A 24039-nucleotide genomic window follows, 5' to 3' on the forward strand; every position below is an offset into this window, starting at 1 on the left:
ATTTCTGTGTTACCTTATTTGAAAGAATAACAAGGAAACGGGAAACACCGAAATCATGCCAAAATGCCATTATTGTACCCATCTTTAAAAAGGGAGACCGATCCAACCCAAGTAACTATCGCCCCATCGCCTTGCTTGACATGCTTGGAAAGATCTATGCACGCCAATTGCAACAAATGTTGCTAGTATGGTCAACTGAAAATAATCACATCGACCAGCGGCAAGCAGGTTTTGTAAAAGGCGTCGGATATGGCTTAAATACACTTTTGTTGAACCTATTAAAAATGGAATCAATTAGAACTAACGCTCCAATTTATGTGGCATCAATCGATTTTTCGCAGGCTTTTGACAGTGTCGATCGACAAAACCTGTGGGACAAATTAGAGTCATGGAAGTGTCCAGCTAGTCTACTTGCTGCAATAAAAACTTCACTCGAATACGACCATTCAAGTTAGACTAGATCAAAGTGGCACCCTGTCCGCACTGATTAAGACCTATAAAAGGTGTAAAACAGGGCTGTCCCTCAGCCGCAATTATCTTCAATCTTTTCATCTCTGATATTGCAGACACATTAAATGCGGTAGCAGCCTTTCCACCTAAAATCTATGGATCTCACTTAGGCTGGCTTATATATGCAGACAACTTAATACTCTTAGATGTCACGCCCATCGGACTCCAGCGAAGGCTGAATGCACTTGAAATGTATGTTGACAAAAATGGGCTTGTCAATAATAAGCAGAAATGTGAAGTCCTGATATTACGAAATATGTCAAATCATTAAAAAAAATCCAAACAACCTGTCTGGCACCTGGAAAAAACAACTCCCAAAATGTCACCCTGCATCAAGTATTTGGGATCCCTAATTAGCTCCAATATAAACGATGGTCCATGGGTGGATGCCACAAAAAGGAAATGCCAACAGTTAGCCTATCAAGCCGCTATAATAAACAAAATTTGGCAAATTTTCCATAAAGCCCATGATCGATTTCTATCGTTAAAAGGCCGTTCCGGCATGGATTTATGGTGCAGAAAACACGTTTGGTTGTTCGCATGAGTTGTGGAATACATTGGAAAACAACTTCTGGACCAGAGCGTTGCACCTTCCTATGGGCTGTCCTACCAACAACATAAGATATGAATTGGGTTTGATATCGATACAAGCTAGGGTGTGCTGGAATGCACTAACGCTGTACAGGAAGACCCTACTACCCAATCCAGTTCCTTAATTCAAAATCTTACAAGCTTCAGCGTCTGATCAAACGAACACAATCCTTTCAAAATGGAGAAACTTATGCACTGAAATTCTGGTTGCATATAACATAAAAACCACAACTTTTCTAGAAAATCCAGACAAAGCCAAACTAAAGTTATGGAGAACGGACTGGCATCAAACTTGTGCAGATCGTGCATGCTCCCGCCTTATGAAAGATGTGCCTCCGGAAGCAAGAGAATATGACAAATTACAACCCTACCTGGCTCAATCACCGGATCAAAGCTCCAGACTCTTATTTCTGCAATTTCGTCTTAACCTTTATTTGACCAAAGATCGTATAAAAACCTGGAAGGGGTACGAGAACTCTAGTTTAACTTGTCGGTTCTGTGAACATCCTACAGAGACTCTTAAACATCTGATCTTATTGTGCCCAAAGTATCGATCACTACGGACCAAACTCCTTGGACCACTCATTGAAGAGCGGCAAACTTATTTCGCAAACGATTGGTGGAACACCATGTTTGAAGGATCGGAACGAAAAGTCGGGTTCAGCCTAGTTTTGTTCCTGAAAGATCTAAAAACTTTTAGCTGATCTAAATCCCACACCTGCATTGTCTCCACTAGACTTTTTTAGTTGAGCAACGAGAAAGTATGGAATGACCTTAAACTCATCAAGCGATGGTGTGGGATCTTATGATGTGATGTAACTGAGAGCAAATATTTTAAAGGTTTTATTTCTGAAACCAAATAAAATAAAACAATAAAAATAGCAAATGAAGTGGGAGAGGTTTAGAAAATGTAGCTTTTCAAAGAGGTCGCCAATGTAAACCAACAGTACAAGCCAGCGTAAATTCACACACAGGCTCTGCTTTCGTCTGGTCTAAACCCAGTAGAAAGTGTCTCACTTTGTTCCCAGAGTTCATAAATGCGTTTTAAAACCACTGGATAGCCACCTGACCTCCGTGTGAAACAACAAAGCATGTTCAGCTCCCATTTCTGCATATAATGTGGCAAACAGACCGGCTCTTGTGGGGTGCCTCTTCATAAAATGTACAATCTTTACAACATTGGTTAGCACCTCTGTGAGTTAATTCCCCATATTGTGCACAGCCAAAGCTTCCCAGTGCATCATGCAGTGTGTCCACACATTATGTGGACCTAGTGCCAACACACTTGTTTTTAACCCAGCTTTAGCACCACACATTGAAGGAGCACCATCCATGCAAATACCAACCTCCCACCTTAGGCATTGAGTTGTTAACAATGTCAAAGAGTTCAGATGCAGTTGCGCTGCCCTGAATTGGTTTACAAATTAAGAAATCCTCATATTTCTTTTCCGTGTCAGTACCTCACATAAGCAATCAAATGAGCTTCTTTTGAAATGTCAGTGGCCTCATCCAACTGTAGAGCAAACTGACTGCGTTTCAAGTGCAATATCCATTCGGTACAGATATCAGAGGACAGGTCAGTGATACAGCTGCAAATTGAGGTGTCAGACATAGGGATACCTTTGCATTTCTCTGCTGCACCGTCCCAAAGCATTACACGGTTGATGGTGAGAATTGTTGTCAGAATCACTCTTAGCATCTGTAAAAGGCTTTTTGTTTTTTCCCCAGGTAGTACACAATGTGGTAAGAAGCTTTCAAAGCATTTGCAAGTATTGAGGCTACATTTTCAACTGCGTCTTTTTGTGCCTTGCAGCCGCTGTACAAAGAAATTTGCTAATGTATTGCCACAAACCACACACTGCGGCTTAACCTCTCTAGCAACTGCGATCCATATGAACCCAAAGTCCAAATAAGAGTCATCATATTTCTGTGTCTTTGCATACTTTTGTCTGTTTCCACCTCTCCTGCTGCTTTTCATTTCAGATTCCTTCCATCTTTGGGCGCTGGGACACGATCCATCTCAAAAAGGAGCCTGCATCTGCGAAAATGGCAAACCCCAACTTTAGTGCATGTCACATTAGTCTTTAAATACCATTTCAAGTTTTCAAATACTAAAAATTCCTCAAAAGAAGGGTTCAAATGGCAAATGCAACCATTCAGAAGGAACCATGTGAAAAGCTTACTGGGGAAAAAAAGCCCCTTGCAAATATGGGTCAGAAATAGTGGTTAGATAAAAGATTTTAAAAAAAGAAAAAAGTAGACTCCCTGTTCAGATCGTGTAGGACTAGATCGAATTTCTTTTTGAAGTGTGGTCCCGGACTAGGCCACAGATTGGCAGTGAATATCGACCTGGATACACATTGCACAGGGCCGATATAAACCTTCAGCACTTCTACTCAACCAATGGTACACAGGGAAAATAAATCCTTACCTGCCTGCGAGATTGGATCAAGTGCTTCACTTGATTTTTCTTGCTGTGACACAGGTGGTTAGGTTGTTACACCGACACTTACTGCTGCAATGAAAGCAAACAGTTAGTCAAGGATACTTCAAAAATTCTTTATTGTTACGGCAAAAATGCCAAAAAAAAGATTTAACAAAACAGATACAATAGACAAAGATAAAATTGCCCAACGAGCCATCAAAGATAAATCCTAAAACATCAATTCATAAAATGAAAAAAATAAAAATAAATAAATAAAACACAAATTGACTTTTATACATAACTATAAACAGTTAACCAAACAATTAATTTTCCTAAAAACAGCTGTGGTAAAATAAGAGACAGCCTTAACAGCTTCCAAAGATGAGGCTGCTTTTAAAACTTCTACGGCCGATTGCGTTGAAGTAGCGGCTTGTTGCGGTCATAGTGGCCTAAGCTACTGGGATCTCTCAGAGGTATGAAATGGGTAAAGAAGAAAGACGTGCATTTTGTTTTTTTTTTTTTTAAAGGAGGTACAGAATGAGCACATAGATGAGCCAACACCGCAGAAAAATTAGCAGGTGGGAGGACACCCAAGCAAAATTTCACATACCAGCATTTGGAAGCAGGTGAGAGCAGATGGCCCAGAAAGCCAATTTTGGGCAAAATTTCCCCCAAAATGTTTGCCGAGCACCCGTGTGCGGCACTCCAGGTGAGTCTGGGTATGGGCTGCCTCCATTTTGGCCAGTAGCGGACCCGGCAAGCCCCCGCAGCGTCCCTTTCCTGCGGCTCCCCTTCCCTTCCCTCCCCTTCCTCCTCCTGCCTCCCTGCCCGCCCCCTCACCCCTATTGGTCCATCAAGACCCTTAATCCACCTTCCCAGGGCAGCCCCTGCCCGGCAGCCCCTACGGCTAAGGACCTCGAGGCGAAGGACGGCTACACAAAGTGTCTGCAGGTGTCCGCAGGGGGAGCAAAGAAGCAAACCGACACCAACTAAACTGTAAGTGTGGCACAGGTGGGGAGTAGAGCAATTACTCAACTCCAGAAAGCCCTCGTCTCTCTACCTTAGCTCTCCTGAACGCATACTGCCATAGAACCACACCACGCATACCTAGAGAGTTTTCTCATCTCCAGCCTAACTCCATTATTGGCCTGACTGTAAATGTTGTAATGCGTTACGCACTAACACACTAGCCAATGTTAATTAGCGTCATATCGAAAGAGAAATGTCATGATTAGCCTGCATCACCTTTAAACAGGTGTAACAATGTTAGCATGTACCACACTTAGATTGAATTCTCAATTTAGCCTGCGCCGTATCTAGATAGAAATGTGAATGTTAGCATGTACCACACTTAGATTGAATTTGCAGTTTTGGCTTGCGTCACATCTAGACAGGATTATGAAGGTTAGCATGTACCACACTTAGCTGTAATTCTCAATTTAGCCTGCGCCGCATCTAGATAGAAATGTGAATGTTAGCATGTACCACACTTAGATTGAATTCGCAGTTTTGGCTTGCGTCACATCTAGACAGGATTATGAAGGTTAGCATGTACCACACTGAGATTGAATTCTTAATTTAGCCTGCACCGCATCTAGATAGAATTGTAAATATTAGCATGTCCACACTTAGATAGAATAGTAAATATTAGCATGCGAACGAGTGCCTGGAGCAAACGAGTGCCCAGAGTGAACAGACGTGCTACGTAGAGCGGACGAGTACGTAAAACGAACAAGCGCAGATTGCATCCAGTAATGATGAGCACGTAGAAAGGACGAGTACGTAAAGCTGCTGTATGCGTAGAGCGTGGGGTGGACAAGAGTGCATGCGTGGGGCAGACAAGAATGTGTGCGTGGGGCGGACAAGAGTGCATGAGAGGGGCGGACTGGAACGCGAGGGGCAGACTAGAACACGCGAGGCAGGCTGGAATGCATGAGTGCGTGGAGCACACCAGAGTGTATAGACAAGACTGGTGTGCAAGGAGTGGATATGAGTGCACGGAATTGACTGGAGCTCATAGAATTGCACAACGTATATAGTATGGTTTGGAATGCAGAGAACGTTTGAAAAAACATATAACTCATCATATCACACCACCACGCTTTCTCTCTCCTTTACATCACCACTCAACTAGAACACAGAGATACTATGACACCATTCGGTATAACTGTTCTCATACCAACATCCGCCACTTACCCCACATCACTTTAAGTAAACACTGCTTGTTTCACACCCCCAGCCAGGCGTTCTCCTCAGGCCTAACGCAGCCACAACCGTTCTGAATAAATCCTGTCAGAACGAACACATTCTCCTGATCTCTCAACCACCACACATACCACTAAGAAGCAGCTATTACACGAATACCGCATGAGCTGCACACATACCCGGTGCTCACACGCACCTTTTGACTCTCTCTACGGATATGAACTTCGGTTCCCAAGGGCGTTCAACCTACCAGCGCCTTCAGACCATACCAATGGTATATAAGGCGCTATATAAATGCAAAATAACATAACATTTGAGAGCGGATGGCAAATGGTAGTCTAAATAAGCTTTACGGATCAGAGGTCTGGGGCTTTTCTAATGTCGGGCCATTAACCACACTAGAAAACAAATTTCTTTAAACTACGCTTCCTGCCTACAGGTGCACCTACTGCCCTGATCTCCTTGGATCGAAGACTCTTTCCAATAGCTGACCAGAATGCTCTTAAACCAGTTTTATACTGGATTAGACTTTGGCACTCCCAGGGGCTGGAATGATATCGTGAGGCACTTCAAGATTTCTTGTCCCTGGAGGGGAGAGCGGGGGGGGGGGGGTGAGCTACATCTGGTCTGTTCATGTTAAAAACCTTTCTGATGAAATAGCCCCAGCATGTGACTGCTCCCTGTAAGTCCGCCTCAGACTTGGTATTTTGCATGTAGCCTGGTACACCAGGACATGGTGATCCCAAAATTCAAGACTCTGCCAATGTGCAGAGTGGCAAATGAAACCATCTCCCACTATCTGCCCCGTTACCCAGAATTTTAGACTTATTATATGTGCGACCGCTCCTGAAGGAAAAATTCATCCGACAATTACATGCTGCAATGCTGTTCCTGATACAAACTGTTGAAAGAAAGGTTGTCTTTGCTGTCGTGAGATATACCCACAGGGCATGGCTGCAAAGATTGGTAATGTGAGGCTGGTTTACTACGATCACGTTTGTACATCTATAGAATAAGAGTACCGCCGGGTACATGAAAGCAGCTGGTATTTCTGTTTTTTTTATAAAGAGGGCATCGCTGTGAACAGTGAAAGATGTCATGGTCATGAAGTCAGGGGCACAGGCATGCAGGGGTCGCATGCACAGGAGACCTGGGTGGACAGTGTCCTGACGCCTTTGGCACCAGACTCATGAACAAAAGTGTTGGCACCAGACTCATGAACAAAAGTAAACAAGAACATCCATTTAACACCAAAAATCTTTTATTATGGACATAGCACTTCGGTATTACCCAAATTGTTCGAACACAATTGTTCAAATTACCTAATTGACCGAAAGTCGAGGGTCCGAATTGACCTTTGCACAATTGACTATATGTATATATATATATATAAAAATGGGGGGTTGTGGGGGGTTTCCCCCCGCATATATGTAACAATTGACCTTCACAATTTGGTCAATTGTGCAAAGGTCAATTGTAATTCGAACAATTTGTATACAACCAGCACTTCAGATGCATTAACCTTGAACATTCCATCCATTAAGCAGGATGCAATAACCTTGAATATTCCATCCATTAAGCAGCCCCAAGTGTATTCTTGGGTGTGGCTGCTAATGGATTTCTTTAGGAGTGGCAGGGTGTGGCTGGTAAACCAGCCCTAATGGGCATGCCCACAATCTCAGCTATATAAGCTGCCCCGATCCTCAAGACAGACGCTTCGCGTTATTCTGCACTTGCAAGCAGGGTAACGCTCACCGTCGCCTGAGGTCAGACTTACCTTTGAAGATCCTGCTTCCTGGACATCCTGCTTCCTGCCAGCATACTTAGCAACTGGGGGAAGCTGTTGTTACCTGTACATCTCTTCGGCGAACCAAGTATTCATCTTTAAATTTTCTGGAACGCCGAAATCTTCATCTTGGCACTGCAGCACGACACGCTCCATCGTCGACAGTAGCGCCTCAAGAAAAAAACAGAAGACAAGGTTAGACATCGAAAAAACAGTTTGAGGTTGCGCTTTCGCCATACTTCACGCTTTCCCTTAAACCATAATTTACCTGCTGTCGAGCATTGCGGTTGCATCCATCTTCCATCCGGCCACGTCTCGCGTCTCACAACTGCATTGAGGCCACATTTCCATCTAAGGGAAGAAAACAGAAGAGAGACATTATTGCGGGCATAAATAGGAGCAACATATACAGACATTAAAGAGAACGAACAGCATCACAAGAGCTCAAGAAAGACTTACCAATCATAAGGAGAAGCACAGTTGCAGCTGGACTGGACTAATCCTTATCAGGGATCAGTGAAGGAACTAGATCCCATTCGATGCGCCCCTGCCAGAAGTAGTAGGACGGAGAGCTTATCTTCCATAATTCACAGGTGAGCTTTATGGGCCGGTCTATGCTCACAGAAACCATACTTTGGGGTGAAGGGTTCAACAATCACAGATTGGCGCACTCACACACTCTTATCTCCACGCAGGAGCAGTATCACCACCGACCACCTCTCACAGCTGTTCTACTGGGGGAGAGGCCTGAAGAGGGTGATTCAAGTCCAGGGAGGGCTGCAACCGTGCCCCAAAGCCTCAGCAGAGACCAGGTGAGCGTAACAAAGACTGGATGCTACGTTCCCAATGCACACTGAGGTTAATGGAAGAAAATGTTTCAAAGATTGCTGCCTATCGATTAGGCAACTTAACCAACCGTTTGTCCACACTTATGGAATCAACAGCGACTCGAACACTGATTTCAAATTGAGGAGCCAGGCATTTTTTGCATAAAACTGAATACTTGCCGTAAAACTAGATGGGTGTGGAGAACCGGTCCTTCACGTTGGTTCCCCTGAGGAAGTTCTTAGATTGTCTTGTAGTAACATTAAGAACTAAACATGTTGGGCAAAACCACTGTTATATTCAACAGTGTATAAAACAAATATTAAATTATTTTAGGACCTGGTTATAGGTATCCGTAAACAGTTGATTAATTCTGACTAGTTGAGTACAATTGTGATTTGAAGGGTACTACGAGTATTGACCAAGAAAAGAGTGGGAAGCTGAATATTTGCTGCTGTTCTCTTTATACATGTGTTATGTGTAATGCTTTTTAGTGCATTAGGCTTTGCACAACACGTGTCACTTTAATTTAGTTTTGTAAATTGTGATTTAATTGACTTATGTGTTTTCAACATTTTGTGCTTAATAATAAGAAGAATCTATTGACAATGAATGTTTGGTTCGCCTCTTGCAAGTGGTATTCTGTGAATTCACACGACTGTATACTTATGTGATTTATAACGTGGTTCGAGGTCTAAAGAAACAGTACAGGGTAGTAGGGATCCACTTTTTTGTTATTGGTAGGACTGATCAGGGAATGGTCCCAATATCCAAAACTTTCCCTGTGTCTTTCTTCAGTTGTTACTATTGCAAAGAAAGAAGGCCTTGGAAAATGATCCCAATAGAACCCCTAACCCGAGCGCCTAGATTGATCCTGGTAAATGAGTGCCCCGAGTCATTAGCATTTGAAGGGTGATCTGCATTTTTGGCTAAGCAGACAGATGGTTGTTTTAGAGGCTGCAAGCTTGCTCTCCTCTACGGGTTCCTTTCTCTTTTTGTGTTTATCTAGAGCTATTTTTTATACACTTGACAGTTTTATCCTGTGATGCTTTTAAAGATAATTCATCTTTCTTAATATTTGTATGAAATGTATTTGTTTTGTTCTCTTTTTGTATTGAATGTATAAAATTGTGCTCAACAGTGTATACCGAATAAAAGCTTGAAAATGAAATAAGCTTCCATTCCAATCCCCACTCCTTTTGATTTTTTCACCTTCATGCAGTTATCGATCATCACGCTCCATGCCCACTCTGTGAAACCTTTCTTAACTTGAACCATATAGCCAACCCCATATTTATTGGGATTTGTCCAGAGCGCACTGAGGCGCATGGTAAGGTTCCTGCCCGATTATTTCCTCAGTGCCTAGTCTACCCAAGCACAGAACTACCGTGTGGTAGCCCTCTCCCTCCCCCTACCCCTACCCATACCCCTACCCACTTCTGTGTTGTTTGCCTTTGCGTTCCTTCCTTCTTTTGTCCTCCAATCGCCTCTCCGCTTCCCACCCAGCACCTTCCCATTGGCCCTTTGAGCCTCTTAAGGAGTCTTCAGGGCAGCCCCCTGCCTGGCACCCCCTGCGGCTAAGGGCCCGTAGGCAAAGGGAAGCTCCCACTGAGGCAGCCCCAGTTGGTGTCTGTGGGTGTTCGCGTAGGAAGCCAGTTGCCAGCCGTCAACCAGCAGCAACTTAACAAGGTAGGACCCGGTGAGTTAGAACATGCACCTTACCCTGACCCCTTCCCCATGCATATTCTCCGATATGCATTGTGAAAGTATTTAAAATTGCATTGTGAAACCTAGGCCTTAGGCCTTTCCCCCCCCCCTTACAGGACTCTCAGACTTGGGTGTGTTCTCAAGTTCCTAAATATCACTGTGATAGTAGTGCCATTCTGTGGTCGACTTCTTAGCTAAACTCTCGTCTTGCACATGTCTACCATTGTCTGAGTGCCTGTTGTCTTGTCCAATTGTCAACTAGTTTCAGCTCTCTCTGTCGCTTGCTTGAACCCTGCCCTGTGTCCTTCCCCAGTGTTCTCCTACCCATCCCTCTCCCCTCCTCTCTCATCCTCTCCCTACCTACTCTATGGTGCACTCTGTCTCTTCTATCTTTTCTAACTGCTTCTCTATGGACTATCCGGCTCTCCTCACGAAATCTGGTAGGAAGAGGTTTAAAAAGGATATCCTGGTCTCTAACCCAGGCCTCTCTATTGCTGACACCTATACCAGTGCCACCTCTAGGCAAACCTTCACTGACATCCTCTTTGACGTCAGACCTATGGACTCTTCTTATGGTCTCTGTGCTTTCTCCTTTCTCTTCTTCTCCCATTAATGGTGGCACCAGGTGGGAGGGCCTGCTGGCATCCTTCCACTCCTCCAAGGTTATCATTAATGTCTACTTGAATGGTACAGTCTTGGTCCAAGGCCCCAGGCCAATTTTCTCCTCTTTGAAGATGCTTCCCATGCCTCATCAATTTCCTTTCTTCTCCTGCTGTCGCCTCTCTTCCTTCCACGGCTTCCTCGCCTTCCCCTGATATCTCTGCCTTGGCTGCCTTGCCCTCTCCTCCTTCCTCTTCTACACCTCCGCAGGGCGTACCTCTGATTTGTACCCCTACCCGGAAGTCTTTCAAGGATGGCAACCTGCGCCATATTGGCACTCTTAAATCGTGCTCAGCTGTCAAATACTCCTCCGACATCTGCCACCTCCTGGAGGAACTTGACTTTGATGTCCTCGGTCTCACTGAGACATGGTTCACTGCCAGCTCTGTCACAAGCTTTGACACTCTCCTCACTGACGGCTACAAAATCCTCTCCGTGCCCAGGTCCAACCGCTCCAGAGGGGGTGTAGCCCTGATTTTTCCCGAGTGGATTCCTGCCTTTGTCATTCCTACACAGGCCTACTCCTCTTTCGAATGCCTCATCTGCAGGCTCTCTCTCTCTCCCTCCCTCCCTCTCCTAGCCATTCCCTTACTGTGGCTACTCTCTATCGGCCACCTGGTCAGATCTCCTCCTTCTCTGAATGGGCGGACCTTTCCTCTTCCCTCCTGGTCTCGACCACTCAACTCCTCCTTCTTGGAGACTAACATCCACCTGGATGCTTCCTGTCCTTCCTCTGGACTCTTTCGCAACCTCTGTGAGTCTCTCTCACTCTCACTCTCTATTCTCGCCTCCGGCCCAACCCACTCTGTAGGGCACACTCTGGATGTTCGGATCTCCTCAGACCATCCCCTCTCTATCCCTCTCACCACTCCTCTCTCCTGGAGTGATCACTTTCTCCTCTCCTCCCAGCTCTCACATTCTTCCCCCAAGGCTAAGCCAATTCCTGCACTGCCACCCACCTTCTCGGTTATCCGACCCATGAAGCGTGTGTCAGTTGAGGCTTTTGCCGCCACTTCCCTCCCCCCCTCCCTTTGGCTGACTCACACTGTGCCACGGCCGTTTCCATGCTTCACTCTGCTATATCTGAAACTCCCGATGTTCTTGCCCCCGTCAGGAGGATCAGCTTGAAGCCCAAAGCCAAATGCAATTCCTGGTACGACTCAGACCTAGTTATCCTCAAACGCAAATTCAGGGTGGCTGAGTGGAAATGGCGTGCTTCTGGTACATGCTCTGACAAACTGGCCTGCCGCCTGCTCCAAAGTAAATGCTGGACCTCGGTCTGTACCAAGAAGAGAGCTCACATCCAAGCCTGCATCTCCACAACATCTAACAACTCGGCCAATCCTGCTGCAGTCTCTACCTCTCCTGTCCCCTCCCAGGTCCTCTGCATGCCTCTGGCTTCTCATTTCATCTCTAAAACTGAGGACATCCTGTCCTCCCTCTCTTCCTCTTCCCCCTGCAAACTCTACTCCCTGCTCTTCCTCGGGCCGTTCTTCAGCCACCTTTCTTCCCCCCCTTCTCTGCCTTTCTCCTGTTCTCCCCAGAAGAGGTTTCTAGACAAGTCATTTCTATGAAAGTCTAATTAAAACAGGTTCATCCCTGTTACTCCAAATCCATCAAGGACCACATTTGACACCCTGGCTCCTGCTCTGTTCAACTTCTGCAACCACTCCTTCGCCACTGGAGTACTCCCATGTGCACCCCTTTCTTAAGAAGCCCTTTGCCGACCCGTCCTGCCCGGCTAACTATCACCCTAACTCCATAATTCCCTTCCTGGGCAAACTCCTGGAAAAGCTGGCCATCTCCCAGCTTAATCTTCACACTGAATCTGTTGGCTGTCTTCATGACCGTCAGTCTAGCTTCACAGCTGCCAGAACCACGGAAACTGCGCTCCTGAACATCCATGAAGACCTGCTCTCTAAGCTTGATTCCAACACCCCCTGTGTCCTCATCTTACTTGACCTCTCTTCTGCCTTTGACATGGTCAACCATGCCATCCTGCTCAACCGTCTCAGTGATAATCTGGGTATTACCGGTCAGGCCCTGGCGTGGCTGACCTCTTTCCACTCTGATCGACCCTCCCAGGTCCAACTTGGGTCCTTCCTCTCATCTATCTCGATCTCTACCTGTGGTGTCCCCCAGGGGTCTAACCGCCCCCCCCCGGGCTTATCAACCAATACTTGGCACTTCTTGCCCACCGCATTGCCACTCTCTGCCCCAACTTCCAGTGCTATGCGGATGACACTCAGCTCATTTTCAGGCTACCTTCAGCCACCTCTTCTCTGTCTCTCATCTCTGACTGTAGGTCTGCTATCCAGGATTGGTGTGCCGCCAATGATCTCTGCCTTAATGCCGGCAAGACTGAGATTCTCCTCATCGGCACACCCGCTCCCTCCTTTCCTGTCACTCTCTGGCTGGCCTCTCTTGGCCCTCTTCCTGCTCCCACCTACGAGGTAAAAAAACCTAGGGAGTCATCTTTGACTCCACACTCTCCTTCTCTCCGCACATCTCTAAGAAGTCACACTACCAGCTGCACCTCCTCAGAGGTATTCTTCCTTTCCTCACCTTCCCCGAGAAGCTCACTGTCTCCAGAGCTCTGGTTCTCTCTAGGCTGGACTACTGCAACAGCCTCTTTCTAAATCTGCCTGCTTCTACTCTCCGCCCTCTGCAACTCATCCAGAATAGGACTGCGAGACTTGTCCTTGGCCTCAAGCCCAGGGATCGTATTGCTCCAGGACCGAAACCTCTGCACTGGTTCCCAGTGGCTGCAAGGATTAAGTTCAAAACCCTCTGCATTTTCCACAAGGCCTTCTGGGGCCTAGGGCCTCAATACCTCCAACTCTCTCCCTAAATATCTTCCTTCTCTCATCCGCCTCCAACTCCCTCAGGGTCAGTCGCTTCTCCAAGCAACGGGTTGGTGGCAGATCTCTGCTGGGGACTCCCTCTGTAACAGACTCCCTGCCTCCCTGAAACTTGAGGAGAACCCTCTCCGGTTCCGGAAGCACCTCAAAACCTTCCTCTTTGCTTCTGCTTTCTCTCCTCCTCTCTGCTGCTGAACTCCTGGCTGAAACTGTACTGGTCACCTGGTCACCCTCTGTTCTCGGGCCCAGGTCCCCTCCCCTGCCAGTTACACTCCTGCACTGCCTCCCTGGCATCACCCCCACTTGGGGACTGTTTTTTGTACCCCTACAGTCCCCCACCTGCACTGGACACCTGTTGTTTGCTCTTACCCTTTGCACTTTCCACAAGCTGGCCCTACGTCTCTCATTGTTATTTATTCGATTACCCCCATGTACTGCACTTTCCCCACCCCCCTCCACTCCGCACTTTTCCTCTTCCCCATTCCCCTGCACTTGCGCGATCTGAATGACACCTGGCCTAGTAGGATCGCTGTCGCTGTTTTTCCCTCTGTTCCCCCTCCCTTGCCATGTCGCGCCTTGAAACACTTGTGTATAGGTGCGTTATAAATGCCATATCATGTCGCTTAACATACTTCTGACATTTACCCACCGACATTTACCGCCAGGCATCCGCTGCACCTCCACAAGCCCTTCTCTAAATAGGACAAGATGCTTATAGTTCCAAACATGGAACCAATATAAGACAGGATGCAAATTGGTAGCATACCGAATTTCAATTAGACAATACTTGCACTCCACCGGCGTCGAAGGAGCACTCTGTGGGAGATTAAGGATTGATTTCAAAAATCTATTCTCAGAAGTTTGGATGGAAGTGCAATCAACATGGCCCCACAATTCAGCACATTACACTACAGCTGGTTACATGTGCACCTGATAGATCTTCATGGGTATGGACAAAATCTCACCTTCCAATCAGCAAACCAAGCTCTTAATTTGGCCACACTGCCGTGAAGGTCTTAATGTGCTCTTTTCAACATGAGACTGTCATTTTAACGCGTTAGTCACCATCAGCCCCAGGTAGCAATATGATTCAACTGTCTCCAGCCAGTGATTATTAAGGCAGAATTTCACCCCTATTCGGGTCTTCCTTCTTGGCTGATAACAGCACATTATCTTTGTTTTCAATAGTTAATGCGCAGACCTTTCTCTGAACACTGCCAAAGACATCCAGCTGATTCTGCAGCCCCCCCCCTGCATTTTAGACAGCAAGACTGCGTTGTACGCAAACAAGACTCCACTTGCAGTTGCCCAAATTCGGGGCGTCCTTAGCTTCTGCTTGGAACGTGGGCATTATACTATCAATAAATAGCAAGAATAACAGATGTGCTTGAACGTACCTCTGTCGAACTCCAATTCCTATGGAAACTAGCTCAGTGCACTCACCATTTGTCCCCCAGTGGACCCGAGCAGAATCATCATAATATGGGGACTTGATGGCATTACCAAGACTGGGTGGAATACCCCTCTCTTCCAAAACCCACCATAAGAGTTCCCTTGGGACCGTGTCAAAAGCCATTCGTAGTTCCACAAATGCTAAATATAAGCTCTGGGATCCCAAATAAAAATGTACTTTCGACATACAAGATCCAGCCTCATCACTTGATCCACTGTACAAACCCCTGGCCTAAAACCCGACAGAATATTTGAAATGGCCACCCATTCTTCCAATCGATGAAGAATCATCCTCAAATAGATTTTTGCCATTGAATCTATCAAAGAAATGGGCCTATAGTTGGAGGGTTGAACCCTGTCCCCTTTCTTAAAAATTGGAATGACTGCTACTCCCCAACTATTTGGAGGGAGATTATTATGTAAAACACCATTCAAAAATTTGGTTAAAAAGGGAATCTAAACCACATGCTCGCCTCTATAAAGATCGGAGGGAATAAAGCCAGACCCAAAGTCTTGCCGGGAGATTGTTCAAAATGGCGTGGCTAACCTCAACAAGAGTAACAATGGGTGCACGTTCCTCGATAGGCCACTGAATACATTCAGAGATCCTCCCCTTACCTTGAGTCACAGCACTGGTTGACCTGTCGAAGTATATACCGATTGGAAATGATCAAACCAGGCGGCCTCCGATATGTTGTTCACCTCGGATTGGTAATTGGGCTTGGAATTTCTTTTCACCAAACTCCAAAATTCATTACTATGATTATTCCTTGCTGCATTCCCCAATAGTTGCCCACCCACCTTTTAGAAACTTTCTTTTTCTTGGCCAGTAAGAGTTTGTAATAATACCTTAGGCCTAAAATGATACTACTAGCTTTCATATCTCTAGACTTAACTGCTGTAACCAGGGCCGTCTTGACCATTCTACAATCTCCACCATACCATTAGTGAGGCTTGGTCTTAGTTGATGGAATATTACAAAACCTTTTTTAGATGTAAACTGAGCCAAGCTCTTCACTAACAAATTGTAGAAAGCAACATGTGAGTTAGCTGTTGCATACCTTTTCAGGATTTATGTGCATTTTTAAAGCTCCCGGGGGCATCGAGGCGCTGTTACAGGAATATGTCTCCTAGCTGCGTATTTATAACATGCTTAATACCTAGAGGTGTCTAAGTGCGGACCGGGGATTGAACCTCTGTTGCTTCGTGTCGTCTTGTTTCAAAGGCAAGCACGTTACCGCCGAGCTATCTTCCTGGGACAAGGATAGGGAGCAAGGCAGAATAATTACCAGCAAAAAATTCAACTGTGGGTAGAGATGACCATTTCTTTTATATTCTTATTTTGGACCTTTCCACATCAAAGTAGGGGGACTGCACACAACTCCCTTTTCCTCCTAAATATAATAGCGAAAGGGAGAGGATCAGTGGATCATGATCACTCTTCGATCTTTCCAATACTTCAAATGACAAAATGGCGCCCTAGCCTAAAACAGGGGCTAATATAGAAAATCGATAAGACTACACTTGTGGTGGAAACAAAATGATATTTGTGCCGGCGAGTCCTCTGCAAACCTACCATTACAAGGCCTCAGGCCAAATGTATAAAGTAGCGAATGAACTCGGCCTGCAAATGGATGGTCAAGCCTAGTAGGGGTGATAACTGGGTCTGGAATACTCTCAAGTCTATATTCCCTGGCTAGATCAAATGTACAATAATTGGGTTCCTCTAATTGGCAATTAAAGACACCCATAATAAACAGGAAGTGATATGGGGAACCACCCATTATGGTACTGATTTTGCTGAAAGTCAAATCTAGTTGACTAAATGCAGACGTAGTTTGGCTTTAACAGAAAGACAACAGAACACTCCTGAAACTGTACATCACACAGAGCAGATAAGTGGAGTCCAGGTCTAAGATTTCACAGGAAGCCTTGATACTTCAGTGGATCCATACCAACAGTCCCCTCTTTGGACGACCTCTAGGAGATCTTTCTGCAGGCTTCACAAAGGACCGATAATAATGTACTGGATCCAGCGTCCATGACACCTGAAGGCAAATAACTCTATGGTCATCAAATCAGGGAATGACAATCAGGGTCCGCCAGACCATTGATGTTTCAAGACATGATGGAAAATGCATCCCTCAAATTCCCATAAGCAAATGTCAACAGGGCACTGCAAGAGACTCATTTTTGAACCCATCTAATTTAGCAGGATCAGATGATGTCACCACATATTTTTTAATTCCCTCACCCAGGTTTGTTACAGGGTCAGCGTCATCTTCAAAGACAGGTCGGGGGGGAAGCGGATTCATCTAAAGTTATCTTGTAAGCGTTAGCGGGTCTTCAGCCATAACTTCAGGAACTACTAATGCTGAAATACTTGGGGTCTGTATGGATGGTAATTCCAGAGGTTCTATGTGAAATTACCTTTATTTTTAAAAGGTTTCAAGAGACAAAGACAGATGACCTTTAAAATGCAGTTTTCCATTTTTTTTTTTAATATTCAGGCTTTTCTCACTCCCGAGCCCCCAATTTTTCCTGCACACCCATCCTCTCCTGTGGTATTTCAGCGCCAGCCTCCCTCTGGATTTTACCCACAGCCCCAGCCACCTCTCGCCTTACCCCTACCCCTGAACCCTGGGGAAAAGAATTACGGGATACGGGAAGACTGCTCAACTGTGGAGGAGACCAAAGAAGGTCGGAGGAGGAACCCCAGTCTTTGGTCTACAAGAACAAAGTTTATCAGTTTCTGGTTCTCCTTCTTGTACGCCAATAGACAGTAATTGAGGGCAATTATCTTCTGCTTGTGGACCTAGGGAGAGCGTTGTCAATCCATGGTGGTGGTTCGCTCTTTTCCCATCCAATGTTATGGTCATTCCTCCGGGGTCTGCAAGCCCTTATTCATCCTATTCCTTATTCATCCAGCTTATAGGAACCAGCAGGCCCGTCCAAAGCCACGCGTGAATGGTCCACCTGGAGAAGATTTACCTTGTATCGCCCCTCAAATATTTTCTCAAATGCCCAGACATTTGTTTAGGCGATTGCCGTCAGAACACCTCTGCTCATTCAACTCTCACACTATCCTTTCTAGTTCCTGAAGTCGCTGAACTATTTAAATCATTAGAGGTGAAAAAGGGCACACTGAATTGGGCTCCTGGCCTAGAAAAAAATCAGATCATAGTCTCCAGCCTTAACAGCCTCACCGAAAGCCTGCGCCTCTCCAATTTCTCCAGGTTGGAGACCTACAATAGACAGAAATGGAGGGTTTGCAGGACACTGATGTATTTGATTATCCATGACAGTGGATACCACTATAGGGTCCAAATTGTCCTCGTTTAACATGCCAGTTCCACCACAAGCTTCTGATATAATTTCCGGTGCCTCAGGGATCTCCGCAAATTTCCATGCTGGGTGAGAGGAAAGGAGCAAGCCCATTGATACATGGCACATCATAAATGAGAACAACGGGTCCACTGTAGGTGCACAATCCACAATACCAATCTCCTCTGCATCCTCTATAACATTTACAGGTAGTGTCTCTTTCTGTTCGGACTGAAATAGCAGTTTGTGGTTTTGTCCTTCGCAGTTTTCCATACAGAGACTTCAATGGAACATTCTAGAGACTCGAGAATGGAGTGGTCAGGAGGCCCCAAAACCCTGTCTGGAGGTATTTCGTGAGGAACACAGAGGATCTGCTGGTCTGCTGAAATTAGTTACATCTGAGGTAATACCCTTCTTGGACTCTCCAGAGGTCAAAACCCTGGTTGTGGTTGCAACTGATAAAGATAAATCGCTTATTTCTTGACTTTCACCAGTCACAGTAACCAAATTTGGTAAAGGGACATGTGAAGTCTACATCAAAGGGGCTCCCTCGCATTACCAGAAGTAGCACCCTGGTCCTCAGAAAATCCCAGTCTCCATGACCCCACTATAGGATTGCCCACAAGCCCCCACCGCCCCCCCTGCTTGTCCTCCATGCCAACCCTCTAAAGAGGGGAAGGAATTAGAGCAAATGGAATGCCAACTAGGATCATTACAGTCAGAAGCAGGGGTGGGAATGGAAGTGAAATTAGAGGGATTAAAGGAGCCAGAGAGACCCTGGTCGAAAGATGGGAGTGCCTTTTGACTCCTAAGGGCCCATCATATTGTTGACTGCAGGAGCATATCACCGCATTGTCGTTCTGCAGAGTTCTACCTTTCTTTTGCTTGGTCTTTTGTTTTGATCCAAGTGTCATAGCTCCCCCAAAGTAACCTACTGTTGGGTGCCGTACTGGTAAGGGGGAGAGGGGCTACTCGCCCTAAGCAAGCTGGTGTGGGCTCACAGCACACTTTTTTAAAAAACAGATTTTATTAGCATTTTATAGAACACAGAAGAGCACCAAGAGTAAACACCTCTCACAACAGGACATTTGCCCTGACCACAATATGCCTTCTCCTCCCTTCTCATTCCCGGGCACTCCAGCACAAAGCCTTTAATACAACATATGAAAGTTAACTAATAGAGGCAGCTACATGTCCCTTCTCCTCCCGTCCTGGCTCCTCCCGAAACCCCAGTTAAGTGCCTCATTTGATGGAAAAAGGTACCCACATCTCCCCCAGCCTAACCCTGGACTCATTAAGAATATCATATATTCCATTTCATAGATCCCCCTGACTTTATGTAGCCATCCCGGTTACCAGACATTTGGTCGAAAAAAATTGGTCGACCAGACAAATGGTCGAACCAATTTGGTCGAAAACCAAATGGTCGAATTTTTTTTTTTTTATTTTCACCCCTTTTTTTTATTTTTTTGGGGGGGTCCCCTCCCAACCCCCTTTTATTCTCTAAAAACCCCTTTTTTTAAAAAACGAAAACCCGAAAAATAAATATATAAATAAATTAAAAAAAATCGACCATTTGGTTTTCGACCAAATTGCGTCGACCAAATGTCATTCGACCAGTTTTCAGTCGACCAAATGACTGGACACCGCCATCCCTTCTCCGTGGGGGCTTTGTCCAGTTTCCAAATTTGTGCCACGCAAGACCTAGCCACTACCAACAGGGTGCAGGTCCTGCAATTATCCTTGTCTTCCCCCTCATCATCCTCCCATACCCCGAACAACCACTTCCAGGGAGACTGACTACGTGAAATTCTAATGATCCCCTTAATCCATGAAAGGGCCTCTCCCCAATAATCCTGTATATGGCTACATCCCCACCACATGTGGTAGTAATCTGCTCTGGGACGCTGGCGCCTCCAGCATCGTGAGTCTACCCCAGGGTATTTATTGGCTAAAATGGCAGGGGGTGGAGGGGGGTTCGAGGGCAATGCAAGATCTTGATTGCCAGCATTCGATATAGAATAGGATGCCGTGAAGAAATGTGTGACCCTTCTACACATTGTGTACCATGAGTCACCCGATATTTCCCGCTAAAATTCCTTAACCCATCGCACCCTAGCCTTTGGACCCTGGGCGGGCTCTGACCCCCTGAGCGCCTTTTATAGACTTGCTATACGGCCCTTTGTGTCCCTACACTGCAAAAGCAACGGCTCGAAGGATGTAAGGTCTCTTCGTAAATTGTTCCCTCATCGCAAGTCATTGATAGCCCCCTTCAGCTGCAGATACCGAAACGGGGAGAGGTGACCAATCTGGAGGCATTCCTCCAAAGCTTCAATAGGTAGGAATTCCTTCTTATCCCACATCTGCCCTGCTCTGAAACCGAAGGGGCTCTGCGATTAGGTTCCTCAACAGGGGGGGGGGGGCAGGTTGTTATCCACCGCGTACGACCCCCCCTTCTCTCGAGGTCCTCCATAGCACTTCTAGCAGTGGGTGTTGCAAGACCCTGCGAGGATCTCCTTCTGGGGCACTCATAGCCATTCACCCAGAGGGACCAGGTGTACGATTGAGTTGTCCATTGCCATCCATTGTCGCTCTAGTTGTCTTACCACATGTAGCTGGGCCACCTTATAGTAGGTCTCTAAATCTGACAGCCCTACACCCCCCCCCCAATCCCTTGAAAGTGTGAGAGCCCTGTACGCTATTCTGGGCCTCTTCCCAGCCCACAGAAAGTTCAAAAGTTGCGTTTAACTGTCTCCGGGAAGGCAGAGGAAACTATCACAGGAGCATCTGAAACAGAAATAAAAATGTAGGGATGATCACCATTTTAACACAGTGAAGTTGGGCCATCCAGGACAGGTTAAGTCTGGTCAACGGTCTAGGTCCACCTTAACTTGTTCCCATAGACAGGGTGGGGCGGGGGGAGTTTTTACTGAACAGATTACTAAAGATCTCTCAGGATCTCTACCCCTAGGTAGCGGAACCCATTTCCCCGAATACTGCAACCCAGTCCCTTCACAAAATCTTCAATCCGATCTCTGTTCGGTCCCACCGGGTGAGCCAATGATTTACCAAGATTCACCTTAAACCCTAAAAGTTGTCTGTACCTTCTCAATCTATCAAATAGTCTCGGGAGAGATACCCGACGTTGAGTTATGTATAAAAGGGAATCATCCGCAAACAGGCTCAATTTGTACTTACCCTGCCCCACCCGGACGCACCGGATATGGTTGTCTGCCCTTAATGTCTATTGCCCATAGCTCCATCACCAGTAACTACAGGAGGGGCGACAGTGGGTAGCCCTGCCTAGTTCCCCATCCTAGCCCAAATGGTTGCGACTCCTCCCCATTCACTACCACTTTTGCCCTGGGTCTCAAGTACAGGGCTGATACCCAGCTCGTCCATTTCTCTCCCATTCATAGGATCAGAGCCCCTTGTTCTTTGGCTATGGGCGAATGTAGCACATGGAGGGTTTTACGTAGGTTGTCTGCCCCCTGCCTAATCCTAATGAAACCTGTCCGATCAGGATGGATCAGTTTCGGAAGATATCTCTCCAATCTGGTTGCTAATACCCGTGCAAAGAGCTTGGCATCAACATTGAGGAGCGAGATATGCCTATATGCCTGTAGGGTTTTCCCTGGCTTTGATATCACTACTATTCTCGCTTACAGGAAGGAAGGGCGCCCATCACCCGTGTTACTAATGGTGTTAAAGACCCTTGCCAATGGACCTTCCAGCTGCTCTTTGAAAAGGTTTATAAAAATCAGCTGTGTACCCATCCTCCACTGGGGCTTTACCGGTGTTCAATTTCCCTATGGCATACACTACCTGTTCCGCCGTAACATTGGCCTCCAAGACTGCAATTTCCTCTGGGGTGAGCTTCGGGATTGCCAGGCTCTCCAGATATGTTCCAACCGCCTGGTCCCCTAGCTCGGACGTCCCCTTATATAATGCTTCATAGTCATCTGCAAAGCATTCAGGGATCCCTTCCAGCAGACCAACCATCCTCCCATCTTTGTCCCTGATCTTTTCAACCTGCCCATCACCTCTACTACTCCGCAGCCTGTTAGCCAGCAGCGACCGCACTCAATCCCGTTTCTCATATTGTTTAGTCTACCTCATTTTTTTGACTACCTCACCTATTAGTGTGCCATGTAGAGCCCGGAATCAATAGAAGATCTATCCTAGTATAAGTTAAGTGGGGGCGAAAAGAAAGTATAGCCGACTGCTTGAGGGTGTGATGCCCTACAAACGTCAACCCAAAAGTAATTCTCCGGGAGGCTAGCAAAATCTCGATTCTTTTTCCATATTCGCTTGTTCTCGCCTCCTCTCGCTGACCACCATTCCAATCCTGGGTCGACCACCAGGTTAAAATCCCCCCCGCCCCTACTAGCATGTGTCACTCCCCCCATTCCTCTAGTGCCACAAATCTCCTTCTCAGAAAAGGGAGCTGGCCTACCTTGGGTGCGCACACAGTAGCTAGGGTAAACATAACTCCATCCATCTGACCCTTAAGCGCCAGGAATCTCCCCCAAATCCCCTTGTCACCTGAAGCTGTTTCATATAGAAGAATTTTGCCAACACAATTCCCACCCCTTCCTTTTTATGGTCCTTATTAGAGGGCCAGAACATTTGCCGTACCACCCCCTTCTGCAACGGTCATTCCATCCCCCGTTTAAAATGTGTTTCTTGTAAAAACAGAATGTATAGGTGAAGGGACCGGAACATATTATAGGTAAACAACCTTTTGTTTGGGGAGTGGAGTCCCTTGAGGTTAAGTGTTGCAACCTTCAGCTCAAACATGTCCTTTCCTGGGAAATGTCCTCATATCGGGAACCTCTGCCCCTCCTGGGACTCCCACTGCCTCCCCCCCCCTGTGAGTGCCAGACCCCCTCCCCCATCAGCCACCCCCCACCCCGGATTACGCACCCTAACCCGCAACAACCCGATAACCAAACCAGAAACACTCAGCGCATACAGCCCAACTAAGTAGAGACACCTGGATTTCCCCAGAACACCAGGGCATGTGGAAGCTTGCGATCAGCCTTGCCTCCTCTTCCCTGACGAGCAAACCAACATGAGGGCCAAGAGTCTTACTCAATGCAAAACCTCAGTTATTTTGTTATCATCCTTATCCCTTTCACTTGGGGGGCGGTAACTGCCTCACTCTTGACTTTCTAGCACGTATCAAGCTCCCCTCTCTCCTGCGTTCCTTGGGTTGGGAAAATGCACTTTTGAAACGTTCCTGCAACTGGTGCTGGCTTTCCCTCTCCGGCTGCTCTTCCTCACTCTGCAGTTCCTTTAGGAGGTTATCCGCATTCTCGCCCTGATGTAGGAAATAGTTCTCCCCCTTGAGCTCAAAAGTACCAACGATACCTCACCCCCTTTTCCTGGAGCCATCTCGTGAGGGATCTACATTTATGGTGTTGGTCCAGAGTGTAAACCGAGAGGTCTTGGAAAATCTTCACCTGGGCTCTTTCCCATTCTATTGTACCCAACTCTCGTGCCCGTTGGAAATTCTCTTGTTTGTCGCTGTAGTAGTGGAACTTTGCCACCACAGAGCGTGGTCGCCCACAAGACTCTGATCAAATTTGATTTCCCTCTCCAATGAGGCCCCCAACATCTTGCGCAAAAGCCGCACCAGGGACTTCGCCAGACCTTGCTGCATTTTCGTGTCTCTGCCAGGGCACCCCCAA

The 24039-nt window shown here is 46.4% G+C and overlaps 1 long non-coding RNA gene across 2 annotated transcripts in view; it reads right to left on the minus strand.

Annotated features, from left to right (window-relative positions):
- LOC138580239 (uncharacterized) overlaps positions 1-24039 on the minus strand; it is a 58002-nt gene that overhangs the window by 20619 nt on the left and 13344 nt on the right. For both annotated transcript variants that reach the window (XR_011304214.1, XR_011304215.1), the window contains exons 3-4: positions 3533-3616; positions 3045-3139 (exon numbers count right to left, since the gene is read on the minus strand). This is a non-coding gene — a long non-coding RNA (uncharacterized lncRNA). The remainder of the gene's footprint in view (positions 1-3044; positions 3140-3532; positions 3617-24039) is intronic.

The sequence above is a fragment of the Ambystoma mexicanum genome, chromosome 3p (assembly GCF_040938575.1).
Source record: "Ambystoma mexicanum isolate Mex_15411 chromosome 3p, UKY_AmexF1_1, whole genome shotgun sequence".
NCBI lineage: Eukaryota > Metazoa > Chordata > Amphibia > Caudata > Ambystomatidae > Ambystoma > Ambystoma mexicanum.